Here is a 7,129-nt window from a genome sequence, read left to right on the forward strand (position 1 = left end):
CAGAACAAGTCTCTTTCTCAGTGTTTAAACTAGGCTTTTGAAAAGCGTTCAGGAAATTGTGGCAGGATGGAAAGAAGCAGATATGTGGTGTAAACCGACTTATGTGAACAGTAGGGCTCCACAGGAAAGATTCTGAGCTACTGCTACCTGGCTCCCAGGTATCCTCTGAATCCAAAGCTACTCACTCCTGTCCTATCAAGGTCCTGGGCAGAGACAACATCCTGCTCTGAGATTTTCATGAGAATCCCTGTGATCACCTGTGGCTGCCCACCACAAAATCCCTTGTCTTGAGCCACCTTGAGGAGATTTCTTTCCCTTGCAATGCAAAAAGCCAAATTAAAAGAGCAAATTGTCTCTGGTGGAAGGTCAACACATGGTTTCTAATTTATTTTGTTTTTCTCTCTCTTCTATATGTTCTATAATGAGCCTATACAATCAATTTATAATATCCTCTAATCAACACTTACTTTGTAACCAGAAAAAAAAAACTTTTAAAATAGAAGAATTGATTCACTTATTTGTAGCAAGCAGAAAATTTGTATGAGAAAGACTAAGTCTAAGTCAGGTCTATCTTCAATGGCTTTCTCATTATCCAGTCATGTCCCTAAAATGAGAAAGTGGACTAAGGAATCTCTAGATTCCATTTTGGTTCTAAACACATTGTTATTCCGCTTATTATCCAGCTTAGCAGAATCTATAACTCCCCACAAAACCTGCAGCTAGTCTACTAGCTCCTGAGTTCTGGAAGCAGTAACCCTTCAGAATGAGGGTGGACATGGTGGCATAGCATTGCTGAAATTCTCTCTTCATTACTTCATTCATTCTCTTACTTGGATCAGCATTTATTAAGGACATGACCTATAGACATTGTGTTAGATCCTGACATTAGAAAGACAAAACAGAGTACAGATAGATGAGCCAATAATTTTAACACTGCACCGAGTGCCATGTCAGAAGGTATCTATTGAGGCCCTATTACAACCGAGGAGAAGCACTTAACTCTGGCTGGACAGGTCAGGGCAGGGAAGTGCTTCCCAAAGGAGAAGCCATAGGAGAGATAAGAATTAGTTTTCCAGGAAGACTAGAGGGGTCGTGCCTTCCAGGAAGACAGAGTAAGTAAAACAGTGCAAAGGCAAGAATGAGCTGGATGCTGGATGTAGTCGTGGAGCTGCAAGCAGCTGAGCAGGGAGACATAAGGTAGATTATGCAGAAAAATTAGTGGGGGTCAGGTCTTGAAGGAGCATGTGTGTCATACTAAGATTTCATCCTTAAACAAAGGAGAGCCACCTCAGCAAGACATTTTAAAAAGGTAGTTCTTTCTGCAGCAATAGGGAAAGATTAGAAGAGACAGAACCTGTTCGGAGCAGTCTAAGAGAGAATTGCAGAGGGCTTGAACCTCAGCAGTAGTGGGAATGGAGAAGAGATGTGGGTGGATGTATGAAGTAATAGGCTTCCGTGACTTTGTTGCTGGGCAGGTGAAGAATGGCTCCAGGCCTCTGGATGACATAAATGGGGAGAGGCTATAAGAAAACCATAGAGGAAGACAAAAGATGTGCCACTTAAGATCATATTGAATTGAAGCTCTTGTTGAGATAGCCAGGGACAGGGGTCCGCCAGGCAATCAGAAGTAGAGGTCTAGAGTGCAGGGGACCAGTGTGGGAGACTTCCCCACAGAGGTCATTGTAGCAGAAAGGGAGACAGGAAAGGAAGGCTGTGTGGAGAGTATCTTGTTCTCAGAAATGTCAATGTCGCTGACGTGCCTATGCACAAGGAGCCAAGCACCTAGTGGTGATGCTCAAGGTCAGCAATGCGGAGGACAAACTGGACATGGGTTAATAAAAAAGGATCGGGTTTTGGGGCAGATATTGAGAAATATGAAGCCAGAAGACTTGAGAACAAGGGAGAGAAGAGCCAGAGGCAAACTCTGAAGCCAGAGACACCGGTTTTTACCCTAGCATGAGGTTTAGGAGGTGCGGGTGGGGGTGAGGGCGTTCCACTGTTCCTGAAATCCAGGGCAGCCTTTACTGGCTGCAGGATCTCTCCTTTTGGTCCTTATGGTTCCTGGATCCCAGCATACTGAAAGTCTCATCTCCCTGGAAATGACCTCACTGTTGAACCAGGTGCCTAGTCCCAGAGACTAAGACCTTCTTAATTCTTTCTTCTCTCCACTTTCCTGGAAGCAGAACCACCTTTTGAACAGCTGCTCAAACTCAAAAGTGTGGTCATGTTCCTCTTTCTCGTTCTCCATCCTCTTGACCCACCCAGTCCCCGAGACATTCCATACTATTATCCTCTGTTCCTATGACCCTCAACCTGGATAGTTTCTGGATCTCCCTGACTTTTGAAACTGTCATCTCTGATTCTTCTTGACCCCAGATCTGCTTTCCTGAAGACCCTTTCCTCACACCACCCCTCTAATTAAAGCCCAGAAGCTCCCCACTGTCCTACAGTCTGTACACACCAGACGCTCTCCAGTTTTCTGACCTTGGGCAAATAGTTTAACTTTTGTGACCTTAATTTTCTTGTCTGTTAAGTGAGGTGGTTGGATCAGCTGATCTCCCAAGGGCTTCTTATGATTTCTCAGCTGCACTTTAAAGACTCTTCACCTCATACCGTTAGGATGTCTTATTATTAAGAGACAAGGGGCAATAAATGCAGTCAAGAATGTGGAGAAAAGGGGACCCTTGTGCACTGTTGGTGGGAATGTAAATTGGCATGGCCATTGTGGAAAACAATATGGAGGTTCCTCAAAAAATTAAAAATAAAAATACTGTATGATCCCACAATCCCACTTCTGGGTGTTTATACAAAAGAAAAAAAAAGTAAATCCTGTCTTTTGCAATAACATGGATGAACCTGGAAAACATTATGCTAAGTGAAATAGACCAGACAGAGAAAGACAAATACTGCATGGTATCAATTATATGTGGATCTAACAAAAGTCAAACTTGTGAAACTTATGGAGAAGAAAGTGGTGGTTGTCAGGATCTGGGGGTGGGGAAAATAGGGAGAGGTTGATAAAAGGGTACCAACTTTCAGTTAAAAGGTTAATAAAGTCTGAAGATCTAATGTATAACATAGTGACTACAGGTGGTAATACTGTAATATATCATTGAAATTTCCTAGGGGAGTAGAACTTAAATGTTCTCACTTAAAGAAAGGTAGGGGGATAAAAGGACTCCCCTGATGGGTCTCCACCCCAACTCACATAAACCCTTAGGCTTACAGGTCTCCTCCCCAACCTAGAAGTGAACTGTGCTAGTCTCACTTAAGACTCTCTGCTCATGTTTGTTCCCTGAGACACCTCCCAGCTGTAGCAGGTGTATAAATTGAGGTAGAAGCCTCAATCACAAGTTAAGACATGTTGATGTTCAATGGCAGGTGTGAGATATAGCCTATGTCTCTCTGTCAGTCTGCTCTTCTTTGAATCTGACCAAGAGAAGGCCAGTGAGGGGGACAGGTCATGTTATAGCATCATAAAACATCGCCTAATTCTAAGTGCTTTCATGATTTTTGTGAGTATCAGTGGCTCTTTTACCTGGAACATCTCATAATTCAGTTTGTGGCTCCACTCAATACATATGCTGAAGCCCTGATCCCCAGTGTTATAGTACTTGGAGACTGGGCCTCTGGGAGGTAATAAAGCCATGAGGGTAGAACCTTTGTGAATGAGATTAGTGCCCTTATAAAAAAAAACACAAGATGGATGATATGTTTTTCCATAATGTGAGGACACAAGAAGTTGACTGTTTTTAAACTGGAAAGACAGTCCTCAGCAAGACTCCCTCTGTGCCCACTATGCCAGCACCCTGATGCATGGGCTTTTGGCCTCCAGAACTGAGAGAAATAAATGTCTACCACTTAAGTCACCCAGTCTGTGGTATTTTGTTATGGCCGCCCAAACTGACTAAGACAGACTTCTTTGACAGTGAATTTTGGTTTGTGTTGACACATTTAAATGGAACCATCATGGGCCATTCCTGCACGCCCTCCCTCCCTCTCTGCAGCCCTTTTCATCGGACCTGCCTGCCTCTCACTCCATTCCCAGTGTTGACATTTTCCTGACCACCTCCTTCTTCCCCTTCAAATCTTTTTCTTTCTCTTCTTTTCTCAACCAACATGTGTAAGCGCTTAATATGTGATCAGGCCCTCTATAGGAGAAGATCCATGGGGTCCACTCTCCTAGTTCACTCACCAGCCTGCCTGCTCCCTCACTTCTGACCTGAACACCATCCCTTGAGGTCTTGATCTTCAGCTATGGCAGAGTCTTCTATCTCTTGCTCTAGGCCACACAGCTCCTTCCATGCTCCCCACTTCATCCCCCACCCCTGCGGCCTCCCCACCCTCCCACCCCGGCTTTGAAGAAGTCCTGTGCAAATAGGAGTTTAAAAAAGCTGAGCAGTTCAATCAAGAACTAATCCAAACCATCACAGGGGTGCATTTGTGCAGTGGCCAGATCAGAGCCAACACTAACATCCTTGGCTCCCTTGGATTCTGTCTGCAGAATGTGCTTACCAGGCTGGGAGACATGGGCATGTTTCAGATCACGAGCTGGCATGCCCTGGTTGCCCATGGCAACCCAGCTGCGCTGGAGTGTTAGCATTTGTAAATGTGTGGGCTTAAAATTATATTATTGATTCTGTCTGGAAGACGATAGTCTGATTTGTATATAGCTCTGAATAAATTACTCATTATCCTTTACAGCCATCAGAGTATGAGTCGCTCTCTCTTTCTCCTTTAAAAAAAAATTAGAGAGACAGCAAATTGTGTCAGCAGATGTGAAATGAAATGTTTCCCATAACAACCATACTACAGGAACCAACATCTAGGGCACCAGCCTGGGAAATCATCTGGGTATTCCTGAATAGATAACTAATGGAATGCCTTTGGGAAGGATGGAGACTATATCAGGTAGTTTATTCCAAAGGGACTCCGTAAGGTGTAGTTTGAATTAGAGTGACAAGCAGATGGGAACAGAGGAGATGCAGCCCCGCCCTCCCCGGGCTTGATCAATTCAAGCTGAACCCAAGCTTTCTCTTCTTTTTTCTTTAATGTATAGTATGTACTTGGGCAGATAGAAGTATTGCTCTGATTCATCACCCCTCCCCATATCCATGCAATTTGCCCTGTAACTCAGTAGATGTTCCCACAAAAGGCATCACATACTGTTCTTGGTCTTGTAGTTTGCTTTGACTAGTTGACCAAGGTAGCAGTGTGCCAGTTCTGAGCCTGGGCTCTAAGAGACTTGGAGTGTTTCCATTGCCCTCCTGTGCCTTTACTATCACCACTATGAGAACTTCCTTTGGGAAGCTGCTGCCCCTTCGGTTGGGACCCAACATGATTACAAGCGGAACAAAGTCACCTCTGTCAAACGCAGCTTCAAAAACTACCTCAGCAATGCCCAACCTAGATGAGCCACTTCAGCCAAGCTGAAGATGCATGGGAAATAAATGATTATTGTTGTATGTTATCAAGATTTTCTAGGTGCTTGTTGTGCAGCAGTAGCTGACTGATGTAATGCTCCCTCTTTTCAACATCATGATTTATCAGCCTTATTGATGATGGAAAAGACAGCTTTCCATTTCATTAGTCACTGATCACAAGCCTTACTGAGGGAAAATGCAGGTCATGTGTTACAACTTCAATTCACACTGGGATGTCATCATACACTGCATCATCAAACAGGGCATTGCTACCAAGAGCATTATGGAGGCCAATGTTTCTGAGAGAAATCCAAGTAAATTATAAAATTTCATCTCCACCACTCCTTTAGTGCTCATGGAAGTCTTGTCAAAAGATTGGTGGGATTATGTTTGAATTGGGGAGGAAGAATGGCACTATACCTCTCAGAAAGCACTGTGAGTGTTTCTTTTAATTTATCCCAGAATGAACATCTTTCTTAGAATGCCACCCATTATTACCATCGAGCTCTTTCTAACCTCCATCCTCCAATCAAAGTATATACCACACAAGCACACAAGCATTCAATCAATTTTCAACAAGTATTTATTGAGCACTTACTGTGGGCTGGACCCCTGGAGTGGCATGCTAGATGCCATGTTGAACAAAAGAAAAGTGGTTGTGATGGTTAGTTAGGGAAGGCCTAAATGTCAAGACTGACTCCCACACATCTGTTATGAAACACTGGGCAGATGGAGGTGCTGTTTACTAGGATGAGAAAGCCTGCAAAGGAGCTGGTTTGGGGGAAAATTAAAAGTTCAGTTTTGGATGTACATGTTTGAGATCTTCTGAGACACAAAAGTGAGCTGTCAAGTGTGTAGTTAGATGCCAAATGTGGAGCTCAGAAGAGACTTATGGGCTGAAGATATCAATTTGGAGAGTTGCCAGCATGTAAATGGCATTTAAAACCACAGGATTGGATGAGATTTTCTAAGCACAGAGTACACATAGAGAAGGAAAGAAGGCACAGGCTGAGTTCTGAGGAATCCTAATTCAAGGACAGGCAGAGGAAGGGAAGTAAGAGGACCACAAATGAGCAGCTAAAAAGATAAGAAGAAAACCAGAGAGTGCGCATGCATTTCTACCCAGCAGCATTTGTCTCCCACCCTTCCTTTCATGACAGAACTCTACCTCTGTGTAGGTGTTGGGGGCCATGCCCTTCATGAAAAGCAGGATTCCTCCCTAGTCTCAGGAGGTGAATCATGGGATCTAAGACAACAAAGGTAACCCACTGTCCTTGCTGGTTTGGGCTTAGTAATGAGCACATGACACAACTTGGCCAATCAAACGTGAGTGGAAATCCACTGGGTGGCTATTGGGAAAGGTTTCATGCTTTTAAAAAAGTGAAGAAAAGGAAACCAAGTTCTTCTGCCTAAGATGTGGACTCTGGTTGGAGATGCTGTAACCACACGCAACACACATAACTGTGAGACCAAAAGCCTGAACAAAGAAGGTAGTAAGGATATTTATGTTAAATAACACTTTTGAGATGTTGAATTAACCAGCTTCAGAGAACTCTCTGCCAACAAAATTATGTTGTAAGGTAATCTATTTTCTAAATGCGTAGGTGTTGTGGGTCTCCCATGACCTGTAGCACTAAGCCTTCTAGATGGTACCTGTGGTTTCACAAGACAGAGAGCAGTCACTCACACTCACTGGTAATATGATT

This window comes from Canis aureus, chromosome 24 (genome assembly GCF_053574225.1).
Source record: "Canis aureus isolate CA01 chromosome 24, VMU_Caureus_v.1.0, whole genome shotgun sequence".
NCBI lineage: Eukaryota > Metazoa > Chordata > Mammalia > Carnivora > Canidae > Canis > Canis aureus.